Source organism: Pelobates fuscus, chromosome 2 (assembly GCF_036172605.1).
Source record: "Pelobates fuscus isolate aPelFus1 chromosome 2, aPelFus1.pri, whole genome shotgun sequence".
NCBI lineage: Eukaryota > Metazoa > Chordata > Amphibia > Anura > Pelobatidae > Pelobates > Pelobates fuscus.
In genome coordinates, this window is record NC_086318.1 from 165,322,528 (window position 1) to 165,335,717 (window position 13,190).

The following is a 13,190-nucleotide window of genomic DNA, read 5'->3' on the forward strand; positions in this document are numbered from 1 at the left end:
CCATTCTGCGCTACTAAAGGTTTGATTAAGGGCCTCCTCCCATTTCCCCATAAATCATGGCGGGGCCGTGGGCGTGTGTGTTTGCAGTAGGGAGTAGAGGTGCGAGATGCCATGTGGCAGCGGGTCAGGGTCCGCACAGAGTTGTTCAAAGGTGGTAAGCGCCCGAATTCGGGCCCTAGTGTGCGGTAGGGTCCTGACGTAGCTCGTCAGCTGCGCGTAGCGGAAGTGAGTCGAGAATGGTTGGTCTGGACCTCCACATAAGTCAGCCAAGGTTCGCAACCCCTGTCCAGAGCCCACGTGTCTCAGCCTTGGCAGGGGGTCCTGCTCCAAAGCCTGCATTGCTCTAGGGTCCTTGCCCGGTGGGAATTCTTGATTGTGTGTAAGGGGAAGCAATGGGGATGGGCATGTGGAGAGTGCGTATCTACTGGCGTTACCACGCCAGATCCGCAGTGTCGCCTTCATGTATGTAGTGTAGTGTTTCTCCCTGCCATCTGTCCCCCCGGGATGAGGGCGGCTGGGAGCCCTGCCTCTCCCTCTTCTGCCTGCTTCCATAATTTGCTTACCCAGGTCTTGGACCATTCCACTACGCGTTGCAGGTGGCACGCTTTATAGTATAGTCGGAAGTCGGGCAAGGCTAGACCTCCCTTGTTCTTGGGTTGTGTGAGTAGTGCATATTTCAATTGGGGTCTCCTCCCGTCCCAGACAAATGTCCCCAGTGCCCTTCGGAGTGCGATGAAAAACGAGGATGGGATTGCAATGGGCAGGGCTTGGAAGAGATAGAGTAGTCTTGGTAGGAAGTTCATTTTTACAACTTGGATTCTACCTAGCCAAGATATGTGCGGAAGGGCCCACTCCCTCATCTCCGCACTAAAAGTAGCTAGCATCGGGGTGAAATTTGCAGAAAAAAGCTCAGATTCCTTTACAGTCAGCCAAGTGCCAAGGTATCGGATTTTATCTGTGGCCCATTGGAATGCAAAACTCCTGCGGAGTTGAGCGGTTCTCCTTGGGGGTAGGCTGACGTTTAGGATATAAGACTTTGAGAAGTTGATCTTAAAGCCCGAGAACCCTCCAAAGGTCTGGAATGCCTGCACCAGGTTAGGGAGGGAGACTTCCGGGGTCGTCACAAAAAACAATAGGTCGTCCGCATATGCGGCTAGTTTATGTTGTGTATAGAAACATAGAAACATAGAAACATAGAATGTGACGGCAGATAAGAACCATTCGGCCCATCTAGTCTGCCCAGTTTTCTAAATACTTTCATTAGTCCCTGGCCTTATCTTATAGTTAGGATAGCCTTATGCCTATCCCACGCATGCTTAAACTCCTTTACTGTGTTAACCTCTACCACTTCAGCTGGAAGGCTATTCCATGCATCCACTACCCTCTCAGTAAAGTAATACTTCCTGATATTATTTTTAAACCTTTGTCCCTCTAATTTAAGACTATGTCCTCTTGTTGTGGCAGTTTTTCTTCTTTTAAATATAGTCTCCTCCTTTACTGTGTTGATTCCCTTTATGTATTTAAATGTTTCTATCATATCCCCCCTGTCTCGTCTTTCCTCCATGCTATACATGTTAAGATCCTTTAACCTTTCCTGGTAAGTTTTATCCTGCAATCCATGAACCAGTTTAGTAGCCCTTCTTTGAACTCTCTCTAAGGTATCAATATCCTTCTGAAGATAGGGTCTCCAGTACTGTGTACAGTACTCCAAGTGAGGTCTCACCAGTGTTCTGTACAATGGCATGAGCACTTCCCTCTTTCTACTGCTAATACCTCTCCCTATACAACCAAGCATTCTGCTAGCATTTCCTGCTGCTCTATTACATTGTCTGCCTACCTTTAAGTCATCAGAAATAATCACCCCTAAATCCCTTTCCTCAGATGTTGAGGTTAGGACTCTATCAAATATTCTGTACTCTGCCCTTGGGTTTTTACGTCCAAGATGCATTATCTTGCACTTATCCACATTAAATGTCAGTTGCCACAACTCTGACCATTTTTCTAGTCTACCTAAATCATTTTCCATTTGGCTTATCCCTCCTGGAACATCAACCCTGTTACATATCTTAGTATCATCCGCAAAAAGACACACCTTACCATCAAGACCTTCTGCAATATCACTAATAAAAATATTAAAGAGAATGGGTCCAAGTACAGATCCCTGAGGTACCCCACTGGTGACAAGCCCAAGCTTCGAATATACTCCATTGACTACAACCCTCTGTTGCCTGTCACTCAGCCACTGCCTTACCCATTCAACAATATTGGAATCCAAACTCAAAGATTGTAGTTTGTTGATAAGCCTTCTATGTGCAACAGTGTCAAAAGCCTTACTGAAATCGAGGTAAGCAATGTCTACTGCACCACCCTGATCTATAATTTTAGTTACCCAATCAAAAAAATCAATAAGATTAGTTTGGCATGATCTCCCTGAAGTAAACCCATGTTGTCTCTGATCTTGAAATCCATGTGTTTTTAGATGTTCAACAATCCTATCCTTTAACATGGTTTCCATCACTTTCCCCACTACTGAAGTTAGGCTTACTGGCCTATAGTTGCCCGACTCCTCCCTATTACCTTTCTTGTGAATGGGCACAACATTCGCTAACTTCCAATCTTCTGGGACTACTCCTGTTATCAATGATTGGTTAAATAAATCTGTTAATGGTTTTGCTAGTACACCACTAAGCTCTTTTAATAGCTTTGGGTGTATTCCATCAGGTCCCATTGACTTATTTGTCTTTACTTTTGACAGTTGAAATAGAACCTCTTCCTCTGTAAACTCACGTGTAATAAATGACTCATTTATCCTTTTTCTTAACTGAGGTCCCTTTCCTTCATTTTCATCTGTAAATACCGAACAAAAATATTCATTGAGGCAGTCAGCTAGACCTTTATCCTCATCTACATACCTTCCTTCTTTTGTTTTTAATCTAACTAATCCTTGTTTTACTTTTCTTTTCTCATTTATGTATCTAAAAAAGGTTTTGTCCCCCTTTTTTACTGACTGTGCTATTTTCTCTTCTGTGTGTGATTTGGAAGCTCTTATAACTTGCTTAGCCTCTTTCTGCCTAATCTTATAGGTCATTCTGTCTTCCTCACTCTGGGTTTTTTTATAATTACTAAATGCTAACTTTTTGTTTTTTACTATTTTGGCTACATCTGTGGAGTACCACAGTGGTTTCTTGAATTTTTTGCTTTTACTGACAAGCCTAATGCAATTTTCTGTTGCCTTCAGTAGTGCAACTTTTAAATAATCCCATTTCTTTTGGACTCCATTTAAATTGCTCCAGTCTGATAATGACTCCTTTACACATATTCTAATTTTGGAAAAGTCTGTTTTTCTAAAGTCTAAAACTTTTGTTTTTGTGTGGTGTGACTCAGTCACTGTTCTTATATTAAACCACACTGACTGATGATCACTGGATCCTAAACTTTCACCTACAGTAATATCTGATACCAAATCTCCATTTGTTAACACTAAATCTAGTATGGCCTCTTTACGAGTTGGCTCCTCAACGACTTGTTTTAGAGACAATCCCAGTAGGGAGTTTAGAATATGTGTGCTCCTGGCACAAGTAGCTATTTTTGTTTTCCAATTTATATCAGGAAGATTAAAGTCACCCATGATGATAACTTCCCCCTTCATTGTCATTTTAGCTATTTCTTCAACTAGTAGATTATCTAACTCTTCAATTTGTCCTGGGGGCCTATAAATCACACCTACACGAGTTACTGTGTGATTACCAAATTCTAACGTAACCCAAACTGACTCTATGTTCGCCTCACTAACCTTTATTAGGCTAGATTTTATGCTATTCTTTACATACAGGGCCACCCCTCCCCCTTTCTTGCCTTCCCTGTCTTTTCTATATAAAGAGTACCCTGGTATTGCTATGTCCCAGTCATTTTTCTCATTATACCATGTCTCAGTAACAGCGACTAAATCTACACTATCAGTTGCCATTATTGCCACAAGTTCATGGATCTTATTCCCTAAACTGCGAGCATTTGTAGACATGACTCTAAGCTTATCATTTTTTAACACACTTGCTACAGGCACCTTCTGTCCTTGTTTTGGGGGACAATTGGATTGATGTTTTATCACCCTTTTGCCCCCCCCTCCTAGTTTAAATACATCCTAGCAAAACCTCTGAACTGCTCACTGAGAACATTTGTTCCCTTTTGAGAAAGATGCAAACCATCTTTTTTGTACAGTTTATTTCCATTCCAAACAGAGCTACCATGAGCAATAAAGCCAAATCCTTGCTCCCGACACCATTCACCAAGCCACAAGTTAAAGTCCCTAATACGCATCCGCCTGTCATTCTGAGTGTTATGCACAGGCAGAACTTCAGAGAATGACAATGTGGAAGCAACCTGCCGTATATCATTGGCAAAAACACTAAAAACTTCCTTAACCTCTGAAACCTCATTGCAAGCCAAGTCATTTGTCCCTAAATGGACAAGTACATCCAATTCCCCTTCCTGCTTTGCTTGCTTAACAATATTACCGATACGTCTCCTGTCTCTGTGAGCAGTAGCTCCGGGAAGACACCTCACAAGACCACCATTGTCCATCTCCACACCTCTTATGATGGAATCCCCCACCAACAACTGCTTTCTATTAGGCCTCACCAAGCCTCTCTGCACAACACCACTAGCCTCAGTGCCTCTCTGCACAACACCACTAGCCTCAGTGCCTCTCTGCACAACACCACTAGCCTCAGTGCCTCTCTGCACAACACCACTAGCCTCAGTGCCTCTCTGCACAACACCACTAGCCTCAGTGCCTCTCTGCACAACACCACTAGCCTCAGTGCCTCTCTGCACAACACCACTAGCCTCAGTGCCTCTCTCCACGACACCACTACACTCTGAAAGTGCAGAAAATGAATTATGTAGAGCAACAGACTGTGCAATATGCCTTTTATCCACAACTCCAAGTCTACCAGATCCTACAGTAATCCATCTGCCATTCCTAGTATGTCTCTGCGGCAGTGGCTTTGCAGCAGTTCCAGCCTGAGTTTGTTTACCAGATAATTTACAAATCTCAGACTTCAAAAATACAATCTCCTGCCGCAAAATAGAGAACTGTCTACAGATTAGACAACAACCAAACCTCCAAAAAGTGGAACGTGAAACAAATGCAAAGCAACTATTACACTGAACTAAGTCTGCCATTCCAATGAGGTGAATAATTTAAATCAAACAAACCTTAACTTTTTATTTATCCTCCTGAATACCTCGGATTACCTCCTGTTTATCTCCAGAATATCTCCAACCACACACACACTTAGAAGCAACACTCTCCAGAATATCTCCAACCACACACACACTTAGAAGCAACACTTAGATGAAGCAACCAAGCTCTATTAGCCAAGCTAATGACAACTACCCTTATATACTCCTAAAATCACCTCCCACTAGGAATGTTTAACACCTGGGTAGGCCTCTGCTTATTAGCAAACAATAGCTAATTTAAATAGCAATCAATAGCAAGTAGCTACCTAATCCAATCAAATGCCTTATAATTACCAACAGGAAATCAAACCTTGTGCAGTCAGTAACCTTTTCCTACAGATGAATCTTACCTGTAACAGTAAAAAAGAACTCTTAGCACAGCTCTTAGACAGTTGAAGCTTCTGTAAAACTCTCCAGAATATCTCCAACCACACACACACTTAGAAGCAACACTTAGATGAAGCAACCAACCAACCAAGTATCCCCTATGTGTACTCCCTTGATGTCCGGGTGGTGTCTGATGGCGTTTAGCAGGGGTTCCAGCGCTAGGACGAATAGCAACGGGGACAGGGGACACCCCTGCCGGGTGCCGTTATGTATTGGGAACGCTTCTGTGGGTGCCCCGTTGACCAAAATATGTGCTGTCGGATGAGTGTATAGGGCCTCAATCCATCCTCTCAGGTATGGCCCCATACCCATATGTGTCAGCGTCTGAAACATGTATGCCCAGCAAACCCTGTCGAAAGCCTTCTCCGCGTCCGTAGACAGCAGGAGAAGGCCCGTATCCGCCCCCGATTTCCTGTGCATGATTGTAAGGGCCCTAATAGTATCGTTCCTGGCCTCGCATCCCATCACGAATCCCACCTGATCCGCGTGAACCAAGGAGGGTATGTACAGCTGGAGCCGGGTCGCCAAGACCTTCGCCAGCAGTTTGATGTCATTATTTATGAGGGAGATGGGACGATAGCTCCCACAGTGTTCCCGGTCCCTGCCCTCTTTCGGAATTATGGTAATGTGAGTCGTAAGCGCCTGTGTAGGAAGTGCGTGTCCCTCCCTGATGGCGTTGAACATGTCTAGTAGTGGGGGGTACAGGGTCTCAGCGTAGCATTTATAGTATTTGATGGGCAGGCCGTCGGGACCCGGGCTCCTACCTGGCTTTGTGGTTTTGATTGCGAGTGCTAATTCCTCCATGGATATGGGCTCGTCAAGTTGGTCGGCCGTTGCCGCCGCTAGGGAAGGCAATGTCAAATATATTATTGTTCAGTTCAGGTGTTATACTTTAGGTCTCCCAGACACCCTGGCTTCGTAAGCATTTGGCTTGCACATTAGTCTAGCGATTAACCCCTCCTCAAGCCACGTTTGAATGTGTCAAGCTGCCCCTTTACTGAAGTGCACGTTTCATTACGCGTTCAGCCTAAGCTCAGAACCTTTTTCTTATATAACCCCATGGACAGTCGGCCACAGTTACAAGCTACTTTAACCCCTTAAGGACACATGACATGTCTGACACGTCATGATTCCCTTTTATTCCAGAAGTTTGGTCCTTAAGGGGTTAAGCTTACTTACAGTAATTTAACACAAACCGTTGCCGTATGAGCAACACGCAGTCAGTACACTACTTTGTCAAGCCGCAGGCACATAATGCCTTGTACCAGTCCCCCTAATTCACCTTTACAATTTGGCACGCAGGGTTTTGCAGTTAATATACAGTTTTTTTAAAAATAGGTCGATTCTATACTTGTGATTGTTGTAGCATTTATATATGCACTGATATTTTCGCTTTACACTTGAGATGTGCCAAGATGTTAACACTGACTGCAAACAAAGAGTTTAAAAAAAAAAAAAGTTTTGGGAGGATCATCTTGGCAGCGCTAATTTAACCAAATCATGATAATTATGCATGCTTCCAGGAAAGTATATCCTGTTTGACTTGAGAAATAAGAGGCAAACAATAGTTTATACAGAGCCTACCATTTTTGACATGATCTTTGTCCCCAAATATTTAACACAAAGAATTCTCCAATCATATAGATATGCCAACTTTAAATGCCACCATTTGTTCCTGTGGTAATGCTATGGGTGGTAATTGTGTTTTAGGGGGTGTTTAGTTTGTAATAGGAAAGACTGCCAAATATGTTGAGCAAAGTATGCAAAGCTTGTAGTGATAATATCATCTGCAAATAGATTGAGAAGATGGCGGTGCCCAGAACCTAGCTCTGCGCAGAAAATAAAGTTTAAAACGTAGGTAATATGGGCAGCTGAGGGGCATTTGGGAGTGACTAGGTGGTCAATTAGGTGTAGTGGAGTTGAGAGGAGGGTAAAAACACTGCATTCGGCCATGACAGTGTCGCTTTAAGAGGCTAAACACAAAAGTTGTGTTCCAGCACCAAATCTCCCTGCTGCTCTGTCCTGTTTTCTCAAAATCTTCAAACTGGAAGGCTCTTGCATAATTAAGCAGTGACGCCACCTATTGGCTCAGAGAGTTCAGTTTACACAATCAACCAAATCGATGACTCCCGCATAAAAAAAAAAAAAAAAATATATAGCTTCAACAATACACGTTTCTTTTCAAGTGACTTTTATTAACCCCTTAAGGACGGAGCCAAATTGTTTTAAATAGTTTTTATTTCGTTGGTAACAGTCTAACCAGCATATAACAAGGGTGCAATTTGTTGCACTGTAGCCTATGCAGAGTCTTATCATGGAATTTTATGGTGAGATTACATGTGCCTTCGCAGAGGCCAAGTATTGCATCGCCATATAGCAGTAATCATCAACACAACATAAGACTATAAGTACAAATTTACGTATGTTTAATTGTTTGTTACCCGAGGTATAGGCGACGGAGCCAAATTGTACAAGTTGTAATCAAAACAAAACATAAACCTTATGTAGTCCTTGAGACAATGTTCCAACACAATATACCATTACATGGTCGGATACTGTATATTGACAAGGAAGAACATATACCGTATATACTCGAGTATAAGCCGACCCGAATATAAGCCGAGGCCCCTAATTTTACCCCAAAAAACTGGGAAAACGTATTGACTCGAGTATAAGACTAGGGTGGGAAATGAGGCAGCTACTGGTAAAATTTCTAAATAAAATTAGATCCTAAAAAAAAAAAATATATTAATTGAATATTTATTTACAGTGTGTGTATATAATGAATGCAGTGTGTGCGTATGAATGCAGTGCGTGTATGAATGAAGTGTGAGTGTGTGTGATGCATGTGTTGGTGGGGGTGGGCATTTTGATTGTTATATTATTAATTATTATTATTTATTTTTTTTCGTCCCCCCTCCCTGCTTGCTAGCTGGCCAGGGAGGGGGGCTCTTACTCCCTGGTGGTCCAGTGGCATTGGTAGTTCAGTGGGGGGGAGGGAGGGGCTGGCAGGGAGCTGTAACTTACCTCTCCTGCAGCTCCTGTCAGCTCTCTCCTCCTCCGCGCCGTCCGTTCAGTTCTTCTGTCAGCTCCCACTGTAAGTCTCGCGAGAGCCGCATTATGACCCCGCGGTTCTCGCGAGACTTACACTGGGAGCTGACCAAGGTGCTGAACGGACGGCGCGGAGGAGGAGGGAGCTGACAGGAGAGGTAAGTAACTGCTCTGCCAGCCCCCACAGCCCCCTGTCTGTATTATGGCAATGCAAATTGCCATAATACAGACTATTGACTCGAGTATAAGCCGAGTTGGGGTTTTTCGAGTATATACGGTACCTATTTTTTTACTATCCTTTATAGGTTATAGTACATCAGCCTCTGATGTTACTATATAACAGGAGTCGTCTATCCTGATAGGGGAGACATATTTACATAAGACATTGCTACCCTCATTTCCACAGACTGTTATTACACGAACTATCCTTTGATGTGGACTATCACCTCTACCCTTTCGTTCCAGTGACATATGAAGTAGTATTTTATTATTTCAATGCCGGAAAGATTTTTATATTTTTTTAGTTCACTGTTTAGTTAACAGTGCCCCTTTGCACCACTGTGGGCATGACTTTTCCTGGATATCCCTCCATCTATACTATTTTTAGATTTCTTTACTGAATTAATTACTTCATCTTTCTCACAAGTAATTTCCTGGTACGTTTCGGATCAGGTATCCTTATTACCCACTTTACAATGTAAACAAAACCTGGAATTTGCGCTATATGTGGTTCAACCATATTTCACCTCTTTCATATTAATTGCACCCACACTACTTATACATCATTTTGTTCAGGAGAAACAGGGATTTCATGTACTTTCAAATATTTATATTTGAAACATAATTGAATATGAATAAAATCAAAAGTATGAGAAATTAAGAAAATGTGTTAGATTTCAAGTTCTGCATGACATTTTACCTCTGAATGTCATAATACCGTTAGTTTTTACTGCAATAAAATACACATTTTTGAATTCAGCAATGTCTCACGAGTACCACAGTACCCCCCCATGTACAGGTTTTATGAGTTTTAGGAAACTTATAGGGGTCAAATATAGGGCTTTTCCATTGAAACTTGCCAGATTGGTTTGCTGGGTTAAAATCCCTTCAGCCACTTACCTTAATCCAGCGCCAGGCTCCCTATGTGCTGGTGACCTCTCCTCCTCTGGAGCCGAATGCGCATGCACAGTAAGAGGCACACGTGCATTCAAACCCGCCCATAGGAAAGCATTACTCAATATTTTTTTTTTTGTGTGCAAAAAAGTTACAGACAGGCTTTTCATGCCACGACAGTAAAAACAGGCATATGATAGTACTGCACTTTTTTTTTTTTTTTTAACGATAATCAGGCAATGAGGTTTCATATACAGTGTACATTTGTTATAGTAAAGGATTATTTTATAAACCACAGGTACCAGTCTAGATTATGCAGGTCATACATATTTACTCGAGGGTGTGCCATCTAGACAGACAGTAGATTATAACAAATGGAAAAATAAAGTAAAATACAACGTGCTTGAATTAGAGTAATACTACGCTTGGGCGCAAGGCGCATTTAGGTATGAGAAAACAGGATTATACTGTTCGTTGTTATGAGTAACCAATATAATATTATAAAATCGCCTGAGGGTGCTTTAAGTAGGATTGCTAGTTTCAACAGGGGCAATATATATAAAAAAAAAAAAAAAAAAAAAATGTAATCAACGTTAAATCATGTTGGTAGAATATAACTGGCTGATACCCTGGTTATACTGGGTCTGGTGTGAGTCTGTTTATGGCGTTTAGCCTATGCCGCTTAAAGTCCAAGTACAGGGAGGACGCCTGATACCACTCTCTCTGTTTCCCCCACCTGCTCTCTCTCTGTGTGCGGTGTAGAGGCATGAGCAGGTGTGTCCTCCGTGTGCCGTCGGTCTCATCTGCCATGTGGCTTAAGGGGACTTTCTATGGGTCGCGCTGCCCCTGACGGGTGAGTCTGGAGCTCTGTGGTCGGGGTGGGTAGAAAGGTCCACGCTGCTGGGCTTTTCGGTAAAGCGTTGCCCGCCGCTGAGGTTTCTTGTGCCTTCTTCTTTTGGTAGTCATGCGGGGAGGGATGTTTGTTCTTGTCGCTGTGTGTAGCAGGGTGGCCCCCGGTAGCTGCCGGGCTTTCCGCGAGCTTATAGGGTAGCTCTTTGGGCTGCTCTCCCTCAGGATGTCGGTCGTTGTGATACGAGCCTCCAACGTGGCCCAGAAGTTAGCAAAGATCTCGTCCAAGCGCTCCAGCACCAGTTCAGCAGCCCATCCTCGTGGCTCCATCGGCTGTTTCAGGCTTGTTTGGTGGGGCAGAGGTATGGCTGGCATCTCAGATTAGTCAGCCGCGATTAGGAGTCGTGGGGTGATAGTCGCTTAGGGTCGGTATAGGCTTCAGCCAGTGGATACTGGGATAACCCACGCCGGTCCAGAGGGGGGGGGGGAGAATTTATTCCAGAGTCCCTTCCATTCGTCCGAGGAGCTAGGAGAGCGGCCGTCTCCCCCAGTTCAGGCTCGTGTAGGCCGCAAACCACTACCAGGATGGACCGGGGACGGACAGGCTCACAGCGGGGATCCTCCGGTGCACCGAGGACCCCTTAGCAAGATGCGTGCTTTTTGCAGCTTGATCGCTGGGTAGCCGGGCGTAAAACTCTATTAGCTCGGGCCAGAAGCAGGAGCTCTTACAGAGCACGTCTGGCTGCCTCTGCTGTCAGGCTCCGCCCCCTGGGGATCTTTTTTGACACTGGACTCTGTGAGGACGTCCAGCGTCAAATAAGTGTGAAGCACCTTGAGTGGCTGTCAGGGAGACAGCTACTAGAGGCTGGATTAACCCTGCAGTGTAAACTGCTATGTTTTCAGCTGCAGGGTTAAAACTAAGGGGGACCTGGCACCCAGACCACTTCATTGAGGTTAAGTGGTCCTTTAAATAGAATATCTTTTAAAAACTGGGGAGTATCCCCCAGCCAGTTTTCTTTTAATGATCATAAGGCCCCACCGGTATCCAAAATTCCCATTTGCACATCTTATGGACTGTGGAGCAACTCAATTTCCAGAAGCAGCGGATTTTAATAAATTTCTCTAACTTGGTTATATTAACCCCTTAAGGACCAAACTTCTGGAATAAAAGGGAATCATGACATGTCACACATGTCATGTGTCCTTCATTCTTAATTCACGGTTTAGTAAATAACATTTTGGCATGCATTATAGTTATTCTCTAAATTGTTAATTCAAAGCAAATTTTAGACTTCAGGTCAACATTTCAAAAACGTGAAACTTTTTCAAAGACTGCTAGATCTCTGAATTCCATTTTAAATTCTCAACTACTAACACTATGGCCAGGATGTCCAAATGACTTGTGACCAAAAGTTGTAGATCTATGCTAGGCTAGAAGGTAGTTTTACAACTTTTGGGAAAAAGCTATGCAAAAATAACAAGAAATTTCAAAATGTAGGTCAAAATATCTGAGCAGGAAAAATAGCAAAGTTTCAGATATTTTCCAGTTTGCAAATTTTATGAAAAATAAATTAATTATTTTTCTTTAGTGCAACCTGAGAAGGTACTCAGGCAAAGAGCAGACATTTTAATCAAGGTTATTAAATAAAACGAGAATTTGAGTAAATTTTAAAATCAAGGTGAAAATAGCCCAACTGGAAACATTTTCTAAATAAACTATGATTCCAGTTTGGCTACTTTAGCCTTAAATTTGAAATTCACTTTGAATACTAACTTTAGTAAATCATTGTTTATCTTTTTGGAGCACCGCCTCAGCAGACAGCGATTTTGCTCTCAATGTTTAGTAGGAAACACATATCAAGCAATCTATTTGAAGCATTCCAGTGTAAATGAAAATGGCAAGGCACTTACTTGAGCAGGGACTGTAGTTCTTCAGTATCGTCTTGAGAGATAAGATGGACTGCCAGTATATATACTGAGTACACGGTGCTGCCAGCAGGAGGGTCTGTGTGTGAGAGGCACAGACAGGGGGTGTGTCTCTCCAGCCATACAGATCATATTCACTCCTGGACAAAAGCTGATTTACCACAAGCTCTGCACAGCTAACACCGTGTTATAAAAATGGAGTAAACTGTGCCCCATACATAGAAGGCCTTCTGTGAAGCCATAGTTCCTAACATAAAGTGCTTGTTTTAGGACAGGAGGCAGACAACTGAGGAGAGATTTGTTAGAAATAGGGGTTAGTGTTAACAGTCAATGCAAATCAATTAAACATTTAACATCTCATACAGAGGGCTGAGGGGAGCAATTGCACACCTTTCAGCCATTTAAAGAGCCTATAACTATAATTATGTATGCAGTTGTCCCTCTGTTTTCCTTAAAAATAAAATAGAGTGATTTTACCCCTTTATGACTAAGGACAGATAGGGCTTTGTTCAGACACACTACATACACGATGACAAATATGAAAAAAATAGCAAAAATTGGGGGGAAAAACACACAGTTCACTGCTTTGCTAATAATAATTGCTATAGCACTACTGCAAC

General features: G+C 42.9%; 1 protein-coding gene across 2 annotated transcripts in view; it reads right to left on the reverse strand.

Moving 5' to 3' along the window:
• Positions 1–12,643, reverse strand: part of LOC134586948 (glutathione S-transferase 3-like) — a 153,239-nt gene extending 140,596 nt beyond the window's left edge. The window contains exon 1 of one of the 2 annotated variants that reach the window (XM_063442918.1): positions 12,556–12,641. The gene's annotated coding sequence lies outside the window, so the exon portion shown is untranslated. Of the gene's footprint in view, positions 1–12,555 lie in introns of both variants that reach the window. The other variant, XM_063442916.1, reaches the window with a different exon arrangement.
• Between the last annotated feature and the right edge of the window lie 547 nt (positions 12,644–13,190).